Genomic DNA, 13,453 nt, shown 5'->3' with positions numbered 1-13,453 from the left:
CTGGAATACCCCAGCATTAAACAGCTGATGAAGTCATCGAGATGGGCGGTGAAACATCTTCATTGGAAAGTCGAATTGCTTGCGAATACATTCTACCATGCTGTATTTTGTCACATTCAATACACTCTAGTGCCTAAAATATATTACATTATCTGCTAAATTACACCAATCAAACTAAACTGAAAACCACTTCTTTACACTGTGGAAAGCTTCTGGTTAAAGGATAGTGAAGCAACACTCTTCATAAAAATTTAATTGTTATCTAAATTGTTATCACAACTATGAAAAGCCAATGCAGCTTGTTTTCTGACATGCAGTCCTGCTTTTAGAGTATAGTGAGTGTTTTAAAGTCTCTTTTACAAGAAGCCCAACATAACATGATGAAGTTGTTTATTCCCTGTGCCACTGAAAGCAGACAGGATTGAAATTGTTTAGTATAATTCTAGTGGGGTCTGGAATGTGGTTGAACTTACTGTAGCTAGTGTCTGCATTGACTTTGATTCTCAGACATCCTTGGACATGTAAATTATGATAAATGTCAGTCATATGAGCTAGATCCGTTTGACTGTGGTTTTATTGTGTAAAATGCTATGGTTTATGCTACATAAAGCATTTCCATTGTCAGGAAATGCATATTTCTTCAGTTGGATTTGACTTTTACAACTTCACCAGAAATTTAAAATAAGCCAAACATCCATGGTCACTCAACTATCTGACATGCTAAAAACATGCAAGCACTGTAAACCTTCTCGTTCCCCTCCATAGTTCACTCTCTTCTTCCTCATATCCTTTCTTTGGACTGTAAGTTTTTGTCTGTTGGGTTGAAGCCATTTTATTCTTCTTTCTATCTTTCTTTATTCTGGGTTTCCAGGAAGATGAGAGTTTTAACTCATTGACTCAAAGTTATGAGAGATGCAGCAGACAAATAGCAATCCGAATTAACACCAATACTGGAGTTCTCTTTTTAAAAACTGTAGGCTGTAATAGCTAAAGGTTGCAGTTTCTACCACATGAATATCAAAGACTAACTTATCCTGTGTCATTCGCTTCCAGCTAATTTTAGCTGTACAAAACAGCTCGATTTGCTGCTTGATATTGCAAACTGGTGTATCTTACCATATTATTTTAATGTAATCTTAATTAGAAGCACACTGTTTTGTAGTGCAACAGTTTTACCATTTACTGCACTTTGTTATTTATCTTGTTATGTCCCAACAGCAGCTAATAAATCGTATGTCTTGCACATTCACAGAAATGGCATACTTCCTCATTGAAAAATAAGGTGGATATAGAGATATAAGCAATTTGTCACAGAGACCAATGCCAGGTTTATTATAAAGCTAGATTAGGAAACAAGGTGAAATGCAGAATTTTTGTGTTTCTTGGTGCCTTAGTTTAAGGTTGTGTAGTGGATAAATGCTTGCGGAAGAGGTGCAAATGTGTTTTTAGCTGCTCCATATCACATACAGATATGACAGACTACAGATATGACAGACTACAGATATGACAAACTTTTCTTCAGTTTTATCACTATGGGATAATTGTTTGTAGATGCAATTTAGATGCAAAAGCAATACAGAATTTACAAATGCTTACTACAGCTTTTAAAAATATTAGAGGAAATGACTGTATCTCAACCTGATTGTGTGTATTACAGAAGATTTTGGTAATAAACAATAATCCACATCTGCAAACCACAGGATGTAACAAATGCACATTTTAAACTATTGTAAATAACCTTTCTAAATGACATCACCATTCATGCTACCATTGGTACACCACATTCTCCTCTTTTCAGCCACAAAAATGTCACTCTGCATGTTTATATGGATTTCATCCTTTCCCCTTTGTTCTGGGTTTGAACATGAGGTCAACCTCAAATGCAATTGTTATGCTTTGTGTCATTGTGACAAAAGATTCCCTGTTTATATCGCTGCTCAGATCTGGATTCTAGAAAGGACTGATCTTTATACACTGATCGATCTCAAGTCTAAAACAAATGGAGAACAATAATAATCGTGATCTGTGATGATCCATTTTAAAACTCAAGCCCCAGGTTTCACAGACAAGGCTTAAACCTAGTCCTAGACTAAAATATACATCTGAGCTGTTTCAACTGAAAGAAACTTGCACTGACTGAACTTAAAACATGTCAGTGCCTTTGTTTTGTCTTAAGATGCACACCAGTAATGCTTTTTTCTAAGGCATGTTTATAAAAATTACTTAAATTTCCTAATTGAACCATGGCATAATCCTGGCTTAGGCTAAGCCCTGTCTATGAAACTGGGCCTAAATGTCTAGACTCTTTTGTCAACTTTCAATGACACAAAAATGAAACTTCTATCATAATTTATACACTCTCATATCATTCCAAATCCCAATTCGATGGGATTTTATAATACCATAATATAATAATTTTTCAAAGTTTTTAATAAAACAGTGACTGTTGGTATTGAGGGTGAAAGAGAGCATTGGTTATTCACTCCCCCACCAATAATTCCTGTCGGACCTGAGACTTGAACCCGCAATCTTTGGGTTACAAGTACAACTCTTGAGATTGAGATGACTAGGAGAAAAGTCCCAATTAACCTGAATTCACCATATATAAAATATACAAATTTATATACACACACACACACACACACACACAAACTAATATGACTTAAATATTTGCTACTTTTCAATGGTGATCAAAGGTAAAAGACAGTACAGAGTATGTAGCTCCAGCATCTACCTGCAAAAGAAGAGCAGCACCACCATATTAAGCTTTACATTTTCTCCAATTCTTTTTGCTTGTTATTTATTTATTCATTCATTAATTCGTGTATTTTTTACAAGTGTTTCATCTCCTCCTACTTATACTGTCTCTGTTGTGGGTTAACATGTAGTAAAGGGCATGAGGTTCAGTAGCAAAGATGCCTAATTTTAGTGAGTGATAGCCCGGTCTTTACAGAAAGTTCGGAGGGGAGGCTCCTAAAAGCACATGCTCTGATGGACAGCATGCAACACTTACACTCAACCTGTAAACACAACTGATAAATTTACAATAAAGGCAGCTGATAGACAGGAAATAATCTCATGACAGATGTTGGGAGGGATGAGGAGGAAACAACAGAGTGAAGCTGACAAAAAAACAAAGTAACAGGACATAAAGAGAGAGAAAAATAAGGTTGTGCTTTCATAGTAAGCCTTTAAAGCCAGAACAAGTATCATAAACATTTCCTATGGGATTTTTAATGGCAGTGAAGGAGAAAGGGAGGGCAGAATAACAGCATCCCGATCCGGTGTGACACTCGCAGGTCATTGAATGGAATCAGAGCAGAATTAAATAGGCACATGGTACATGGTACATGACACACATATTGTAAATTAGTTTTTATAACTGGATACACTGACACAGTGAGCTACTCTATAATTTACAGGGGAAAGGGGGTAAGAAAGAAAGATTGGAGAGAAACACTTGCAAGGTTCGTTAGGTTCAGCTACTAACTCTTTTCACAATATCCCATTTGTCACCCCCACCTGCTGGCGTCCCTTGCTGCCAGTTTACAGTCAACACACACACGATTCCTAACAAGCAAATTTACTGTCATGCACACACCTCTCGTATGCACAAGTGTCTATTTATGACCCAAAGTAACAGCAACTTTACAAGATCACAGTTTCTACAACCTATAAACCTGCCTCCTTTTCCAAAAGCACTAATCAACACAGTTTACCACACAGTGGCAGTCTGAGGAATTCTTCATTTGTCACTGAGGCATTAAGCTGTTCCAGATGACCTCAGACCAGCATGTCACTTCCAATATTTAACTATTACTCACTGCCACTTAAAAGTGAAAAATGGATACGAGGTCAGCATAACAATAGCACTGCCTCAATAACCAAGAGATCTAATTTAGAAACCTTCACATGCCAGTCTTTCTGGAACTAAAATCTTCACTTTAATCTGATCTAGTTTAAAAAACTGAAGTGAACCCAATTGACTCTGAACCAGAGGCATCTACTCGTTTTGGCCAACACATCCCGGAGCAGAGCACACTATGAGTTGAGCAACCATCCGCTTTTATCTGGGAAAAGAAATTCTAAGTAGCTGAGTTCCAATGATTTTTTAAGTATCATCATAATAAGTGCATTAGAAGACTAATCATGCATGTACAGTAAAGTACAGCCAGTCATTTTCATAAACACATTAGACTTTTCCTAATGGTCTTGCTGGTGTCTAAAAGCAAATATAATTTCTAATACAGTAATTAGATTTGACTTGAACAATCCCCTATATCTTAATATTCAACTTTGGTACATAACTCGTACTAAACCATCTGTGCTATGGACATGTATGATGGACAGTTTTTTAAGATGTGCTACTCTAGCATCATGGCAGTAAGTTTTACATGGGCAAGCGTTACTTATATAAGCAATACATCATATAACCACATAACCAATATACTGTAACTAATATAACATGCTTTATAAACCAAAGGAACAAACACTCAAGAACAGAAAAGTGGCTGGTGTTTAAGGCGAAGTCATACGTTTCACACTTCATAGAACACTGAGTACTTGGAACGACAGAACTACACTAAAACCTTTTTCCAGATTGTTTGCTGAAGTTCAAGTTGGCTCTGCACTGCAGCAGAAATAAGCCAAACATGCATTACAGTGTCTCTTCTGAATTTCTGGCTTTTAGGATATCGAGGCAGGTAGGAAACCAGCAGTTTCATTGTGAAAGAAAGATGGAAAAAATAAGACAAAAGAGGGACATGGCCATGTGGCATGGAGGTTTGGATACTGAAAGAGTAAAGAGGTATGAAAAATGAGGAATAAGAGGAAGAAACTGATGAGGCCTGGGAAAGCTCTGAATCCTTAACTTGGATGTGTGAAACAGGATGTTCACCTTGTGTCTGATATGTGTGGTGTATGGAAGAGATCAGAGATACAAATGGAGAGGAAAGAAAGGAGGAGATGCAATGTGGAGGATCAAAAAAGAGGAAGAAGTAGTATGAGTAGACAAACTAAACTTCAACCTGCATCTCCCTCATAAGCACTAAAGCTCAATGGTCACATTAGCACTTTAAACCAATTCAAAAGTTTTACAAAGGAGGGATGAAACTGAGCCGAATATCTATGCACAATCCATTTACTTGAGCAATAAAGTGAAAGCACGTGCTAACAACTAAGTCATGACTTTGACAGACAAATTACAGTTTATACTGAACTTTTTTAAACATATACACTAGCATAATACTTTTATTCAGTAAGGATGCATTAAACTGATCAAAAGTGACAGTAAAGACTTTTATAAAAGATGTACAAAAGATTTCTATTTCAAATAAACACTGTTCTTTTGAACTTTCTATTCACCAAAGGGTCCTGAAAAAAAAAATCCAGTTTCCCCCCAAAAAATTAAGCAGCACAACTGTTACTGGATTGTGCTGGGAAATACTAGAATCAAGAGTTGGAGACATATTCCATTTCAGATGGAGAGGTATTAGATTACTGAAAGCCTGCCTGTCACCATGTCTGATGAATGTCTTTACTCTCACTGTGGCCCTCTAATATTCTCATCTAATATATCATATCTACTGACACGTCTCTTGGTTTAAAACCAAATGCATGTTATTGCAAGCAAAACATATATGCACAAAAGAATACACAATTATATGATACATTTGCACAGACAAAACAGGAACTGCTTTACAGGAACTAAATGTAGCAAGAGTAAATTTTTATTGACTCTAGAGACCATATGGGGGGTGTTTTGGTCACAGGGTTGCAGGGGGGTGAAAAGGGAGGGGGAAAGACACAAGACACAGAGGGAGCAGTAGGAGGTCAAACACAAAAAAAAAACATGATTGCAAACATTCCCTCACTCAATACCTAGCCAACATTTCCCAGATTCCTTCTATTCCTTCTTTTCTGTAATTTTTTTTTCTTTTGCGGATAGGTTTATGTTTGTCTAGGGGCTCACATGTGGAATCTGAGGCGTTCTGCTGAAGGTAAATATTTACGAGCCCCAATTTGAGGAAATAAAACCCGTGTCTCTTCCTCAACTATCCTTGACCTCTGACATCTGACAACCAGTCCCTGTCACACACCAGCTGAGATGTATTATGGTGTCTGCATCTATGGTGATGTATTACACTGGCTATAGGTGGACCCAGAATGTGACACTAGACAAAATGTCAGGTCATTATAGCTCCACTGGGAAGCTAAAGTCAAAACAAAACCCAACACAGATCTTCACAAATGGTGTCATTCATCTTTTCTCTGTACTCGTTCATCCATGTCACCTATGTTTTACTTTCAAGAAATAATGGCAGTTCAGATGAAATGATCTTTAGTCTTGTTATTAAACACTGTTTAGACATCAGGACAATGCACGTTAGCAGGCTTTCCAGTAAACTCCAATGATACTCAGGGCAACATTCTTTTTAAAATCTCTACAGATCAACAAAAGATTTAATCTTAACCTATGTGGAAAAATTTAATCCAAGCTATAACTTTTCTGTGTACAGAAGCAAAACAACATGTCTGAAAAAATACTGCTATTGTCTGTGACTGAAAAGCATGACCTTACCAGCGTCAGCTTTTTGTCCTTTTGCCTTTTATTATATGATTTATTGCATTCATTATTAAAAACACTCCCCAGATCAGACACAAGAAAACTCTGGCCTTTAATTTGCTTTTCTGGGGCCTCCAGAGAGTGAGCTGCTAATTAACAGTTAGACAGAAATTCTATTTCTACAGAGGAATGCTATTGCCCTGATGACATCTGATTGCGATTTGCAATTGAGTTCATGGCCTTCTATATCACAACCAAAATACACAGGACACTGGTAAAACACAATAGAACAGATGATGACAAAATCTGCTCAGTCTCTTCTACCTTTTCAAACAATAACTTACTCCAAATCAGACACTGACTTGTAAATGATTGTAAAACAGATTCTTACCAAAGATTCGCTGCATCAGCTCAATGATAAACACTATAAAGGCCGTGTTTTTGCACTACCTGAAGATTACAGTAATAATCATAATAAGCATGCACACTCTTTCCATTGTGACTGGCTAGATGGGATTCAGTGCCTTGTTTTTTAATGTGCTGTGTATTTTAAATAGTCGCATAGCATTTTTAAATAGATGGAGTGGTCTGTTCCATTCATTTGCACTTCGGCTTTTTGCCCTCTCTTTAGAGTGAACATGTTCTGTGTATTGGTGCTATCAAATGTGCTAATATTGCTGAAAATGATGCTGTAATTGTATGGTTAACAATTGTCCTAATAAAACATCTCAACTTTGGAAATTTTACAGCCAGAAAAAGTTGGAGATTATCCTAACTTTGATTTTTAAGAAGATCCTCTTCAAGAATTAAAAATATACATCTTAAGTTTTGTCTTAAGAACATCCTTTTTTATTAAGCAAGAAAATAACATGTAAACAGCCGTTAAGAAGAATTTTATTCTTAAGAATGTTTCTTGAATCTGGGCCCCAGTTCCTCAGCACCTCAGATTAAAGATTTGGCAATCAGGCAATTTAAGATTTTTGGCCTTTTTTTTTTTTCATGTCTTTTCATGTATTATTAACATTGCAACATTGACTAGTTTGTGGTGTTGATTAAGATATGATAGCTTTAAAAAAAAAAGTTTTAGTCAAGATATTTGTGAGTAAAAGTTCTCACTATTCCAAATCTATTTCTCAAAATACCAGATTCATTTCCTGAGTTCTGTCTGTTTAATATAAAGACTTAAAAAAATAAGATTTATAATAGACTTCTAGGCATTTACACATGACTTCTCATGGAGATTGAGTGTCTCTGCTGAGAAAAAAGAAAGAACTATTGCTACAAAGCCACAAAGTGTGAAAGCAAGTGAGCAATAATAACATCTGTCGGAGGTTAGCTCTGAATCACATGAACTCTGCAGTTCACACAGTGTTTAAACATCTAACATATTCCTACCACCTCATTCCTCAGTTTAATTAGTCATTCTGATTATTTTAGAACTTTCTCAATATGAGCTCATTTTTTTACCACGGCATGAAAGATAGCTTTAATAGGCCTGCAAATTCAAGAACGAAAAACACAAATAGATCTTAATTCTAATGAAGCATTGCTTTTTCTTCAAGTAGTTTTATGAGGTGGACAAAAAGTAGGTTTGTCAGATAAAAATGAAGTTAAGTAAACTGCAATAAAGTGTTGACACAGCATATTATGTGGTATTTTGCAGTGCACAAAGAACACAAATTGTTTTTAAATCATTTTATCATTTATGAGTTTGTTATGAAAGCAAAATGAGAGCTAAAGCACCACTTTGGCATCACGCTTCAATGTCCCATCTATTTGTATGCTGTTTTCTCTGTCACTATGGATATTTGGTGGAAGTGTTTCTTTTACTTCATTTCAGGAGAGGAATTGGCTTTCAATTCACATTTCAGCCTTAAACATCCCTGAGCAAATTTATCGAGTAATAAAATGGACTCCATCCATTTCTTCAAAGCTTTTGAACTGAAATGGAAAATCCAAACTTTGCATACAGACCCTGACCCTTACCTGTGCACTCATGTTGAAGTCCTTTTCCATAGTATCCTTTCTCACACACACAGTCGTACTGTCCTGTGTGTGTACCGCATTTACAGCTTGCCATTATGTCACAACAATCCTTTCCCTCTTCGCACAACGATGAACACTGGGCCAGGTCCCCCTGAATATAACTTCCAGTTGGAAGATCTGGAAGAGAAAATGGCAATGAATATCAGATTCTGCACTTTTTTTCTGATGCAAAAGACAATCATTTTGCCTTCATAATTCATCTGTTTCCTACCTGTCTAACTGAACTCCAAGCGGCTCTGGAAAAGTGAGCATGTGTGTGTTTCGATATTGGCGTCTTCTGCATAACTAACTATAAAAACCTTCCCTTTTGGCAGGACCATTTTGTCTCCTTAAATACAAACAAATGCATGGCTCCAGATGTTGGCATACACAGAACAGACTGTAAAAGGTGAAGGAGTCTGCACTATCTTGAACAAAGGATATGACAGACATTATATCGCAACGGGAGGTGAGAACAAACAATGCCACAGCTTTAACCTTTGCCCAAAGCCAATAACTGATCTGTTGCTATCCAGAGGGTTTCTTTGTTTTATATCTCTCTGGGTTTAGTGTAGGTGGGTGATGTCATCATGAAGAATGGCGTCTTTTGAGTTCATGTGGCCTGATTGAGTTCAGACCTCAGATAAGAAGAATTTGCTATAGCCAGACAGCCAAAGGAAATAATAACACTGAAATATTTTTTGTACCAGTTTTCTTTTACACTGGGATTAACAAGGGCTCATATTTGTCAGGCTCAGGAAAAATTAGCTGGATTGGCCTTTGATATCCCTTTACAAACATTCACCATGGTAACCACAGTTTCTGTTAAAATATTCACAACATGCGACTGCCAATTATTACAGAAAAAAAAGCTGACATCAAAATAAAGTTTGTTATGCTGTTAACTATGGTATTTAGAGGAAACTATGGTTACCATGCTAACTTTTAGTAAAGTTTTGATTTATATAAAGACAAGAGAATTCTGTGTCTATATCGTACTTTATAGATGTTTTACCTTTTTACAATTACCTTTGGTTAATGCCTTTTTAAACTACCATTAAAGTTGAACTTTAAACCCTTGGTTTATGTAATGTTGTACACCTTCACTTTTGGCCGCGGTTTAAGCACTACTTTTTAATAGACTTGCCAAAGTTTGAGCGGCGGCGCTAAATGTTCCCGTTAGTTGTATAGTGACAGAAAACCATTAATAATCTTTTACAAAACCTCATTAAATATTCATACATTTTTATAACTAATTTGGTGTTTGTAAACAGTGATTACATTAATGTGGGCGAAGTTGCATGTGACGTAACTGTGACGTCGTCTATTCCAAATTGGTCTACTCATAACCAAGAGGGAAATGTGAACAACATGAATCATGAAACAGGATAACCCAGGATTAGTTTAACAAAGACTAATTATGACCCAATCTTAACAATTTTAAGTATGTAAAGCTCTTATTCTGAATGCTCACCTTCATGAAGGGCGCGTCGAGCTAGTGCTTCAAACTCAGCAAAGTTGTGCACTAGGTAGCAGTGCTGATCCTTGGGGTGCGAGGCCATGTCGTGTAGCTCGCGGATGTTTCCCTGCCAGATTCCCAGCGTGAAAATCTCCACGCCTCTCTCCCTCAGCGCCGCAGCCACCGGCCGCGGGTCTCCGCCATTTGAGTAACCGTCAGTGATGAGGAAGATCGCCTTCGTGGCGTTCTCACGCGAGTGCCTCAGAATTTGCTGTGAGTTAAAAATAGTAAATGAAATACTGAAATGCAGTGTGACTAACTTTATTCTGAAAAAACGTAAATTACAGTCTGGGGATGGGTAATTTCATTCACCAATCAAGTAAAACACACAACACACAAAAGAAAGATTCGTTCATACTCATGATTGGCCCAAGGAGAACTTGACTGGATGGATGTTTCACATAAAACAACTTTCAGTCTGTTCCTCATAGAAACCTGTTGTACGGCTTCAGGAGAAAATAGTCGCCTATACAAGATGTAAGGACCATTCTTGTAATTCTTTTATGATGCATTTGTCATTGCATGTGATCACAATTATAATGTGTTACTCCTGCAGAAAAACAAGCTGTTGTAGGGCTTTTTTGCATTGGAATAACAGAATATGGTTAAATTCAATAGAAAAGTAGATGATGGCAGATTTTTATTTTTCCTATTTTTTAACCAGCACCTCCTATACATCAAAAAATCCTCTATTGTAATGGTGCTTCAAAAATAATGACATCTTTCTCTCTGGATCACACAGCTGGGATCACAAGACCACCAAAACAGCAGAAAATTACTGTCTCGCTGGCAAACACGGCTACATTTACAGTACACTCACGTGCATGAAAATTTGTTTACATTACTTTTTATGTCTAAACATATGTAATTACGAGGTCTTGGTTGAGGGAACAGAGAAAAATCTCTTAATTTTCTCTAAGGGCTTCTATGTGGAGCACAATTTACTCTCTTATTGCTTCAGACAGAAAGAGAGGAGCGGGGGTTATTGAAGTCACGGTGGACAAGGCCAACTCAGGACTGGTAGAAAACAGCAGCTTTTCTCTTTATTGTCTAATTGGCTGCAGTTTCAAGCATCTCAGACAGGAACAACAATTACAAAGCCTGGAGCCTGACTTCCAGTTACACCACACATAGGGATACAAGCACACACCTCAGATCTAGAATCTCCAGTGCCAGGGTGCTTTCAACCGTCTTCCTCTCTTTCTAACACGCACAGACCCAGACACAAATATACAGATGCTACTGGTTGTTACCACAGTGATGTCACTGTGGTGTGTTGGGTCCTATGGGAGTTGACCCAAAACAGGGTGTGATTGGGGCATTTATGGGATGGCAGCTCAAAGACACTGAAGGCGTAAGGGTTTTTTAGATATGAGTCAGAGGTGGTCGTGGTACACAAATATGTCTGCACATTATTAGAGTAGGGTAGACAACTGTCGGAAGATCACAGAAGTAGGGAGCAAATAAACAGCTACAGACACACTGAGATGTGAAATTTTACATGGTTATTAGCAACCACACATACTTTTGTTTGCACCCACAGAATTACACACTACCTTTAAATTCCTACCCTACGCATTATAAACCCACTTGATTTTTTGTTTTTACACAAACACACACATCTCATCCCCCATCAAAGCAGTAGTGATTTATCGCTCACATTAATGGTCTAATTAGCTCAGTTAGTTTGTGACAAAACAAAGTTTACAAGCAATTCAGGCTATCACAACATTATGGGTATATAAATTGCTGTTTGTTTCACTCCTTGCACTAATTCTCTTTAATCAATCTGCATTGTTCATTTTTTTATTAGTGTACCTATGCAATAGTCTCTTGAGTTTAGGCTCTTTGGCAGCCTAAAAAACCATTTGTCACAACTAAGGGTCACCTATAAAGCAGTCTTATGCTCCTCTCTGTTCGCTGACCGTCTGATGCATGTTGCTGGAAAGTATTTTCTCGGTCTACAAAGCTTTGATGTGATGACTGACTTTACACAACTTCTGGGAGTAAGAAACACACACACTATTTAAGAACCAAAGTTGTGTTTACAACAAGGTACTAGGCTGATATAACAAGCACTTTGAACCAGCAGGATCAAAAAGTGTGCACATTTTCATCTATTTTTAAATACCCAAATAAACTCGTAAAGGTTTCTGTAGCAATGTGAAGGAACATTTTTGGGTTTCCCCAAAGAACCTTTCTGCAAAAAGGTCTTAAAAGAACCCCTTTGCGCAATGAAGAACAATTTATGCAATCAGTGGTTAACATGGATGTTAAAGGTTCTTCATGGAACCATTAATGCCAATAAAAAACCTTTCAGCTGTGTGTTTTTATGTATGTCTAAATGTGTGGGTATGTTTTTACGCAAGTATGATTAATACAGTACAGCAGCAGTTAATCTTGCTTTGTCATACAGACACACTGTCAGCTGCTGGCTTAGCGTGATCTAAACACTACACATGTGTACAGTTTGTTGTTTTTAGGCATCAGAAGAGGAGCCGCACCAGCCTGTGAGTCTCTGCTGTCGGTGATAGAGAAAGTCCAGAGACTTTCTGTGAAAATGTGTCTCTGCTTTTGACAGAACTGTTTAAACGTTTTAGGTCAGTAAGATGTTTTGAAATAAATTATTACTTTTATTCATCAAGGATGAATATGTACAGTAAATGATCAAAGGTGATAGTAATAACTGTGAAATAGATTTTTTTTTTTAAATCTATTTTACATAAATGTTATTATTTGAGCACCAAATTAGCATATTGATTTCTGAAGGACCAATTGTGGGGTTGTCCGAAAGCATAGTGGAGATTATCCTGGTGCGCTCATTCCAACCCATAATGTACTGCAACAACAAGTGTACAACCTATGTAGAGAGTTAGAGACAGGTAGAGAGTAGAGAGTATCCAACAATGTATTATGCTCTACAGCCCTCTCTGGCACACACTATTTGCCTTGTTTTCATTCACTCCTTTCCTATTTATAGTGAACTATTTGACATCCCCTATATAGGGAACAGTGAGTGATTGTGAGTGACACAGCTGTGAAACTGCTGGTGGTAGATGAGATACCAGTATGATTCATTTAAGCATTTAAATGGGTCAGACAAAAATGTAATTTTACTTTTTACATTTGAGTTTTGACTTGAATATGAGCAAATAATCTGCTACTGTGTAGCACTAGCAGTCTCCATGTTGGGGTCGACATGTCTACACAGAATCTCACATTCTTTGATCAGCAAGTCCTTTATAGCTGCTAATGTAGGCATAATCCTCTGTTCAGTTCCTGTATTGGGTTAATGAGCATGCTCGGCGAACCATGATCTTCACACCTAGGGGATTCTATTTCAA

General features: G+C 37.2%; 1 pseudogene; it reads right to left on the bottom strand.

Moving 5' to 3' along the window:
* LOC109060493 overlaps positions 1-13,453 on the bottom strand; it is a 57,587-nt pseudogene that overhangs the window by 32,924 nt on the left and 11,210 nt on the right.

The sequence above is a fragment of the Cyprinus carpio genome, chromosome A7, assembly GCF_018340385.1.
Source record: "Cyprinus carpio isolate SPL01 chromosome A7, ASM1834038v1, whole genome shotgun sequence".
Classification (NCBI taxonomy): domain Eukaryota; kingdom Metazoa; phylum Chordata; class Actinopteri; order Cypriniformes; family Cyprinidae; genus Cyprinus; species Cyprinus carpio.
Note: the sequence above shows the minus strand (reverse complement) of the source record. Positions and strands in the feature narration are given on the sequence as shown.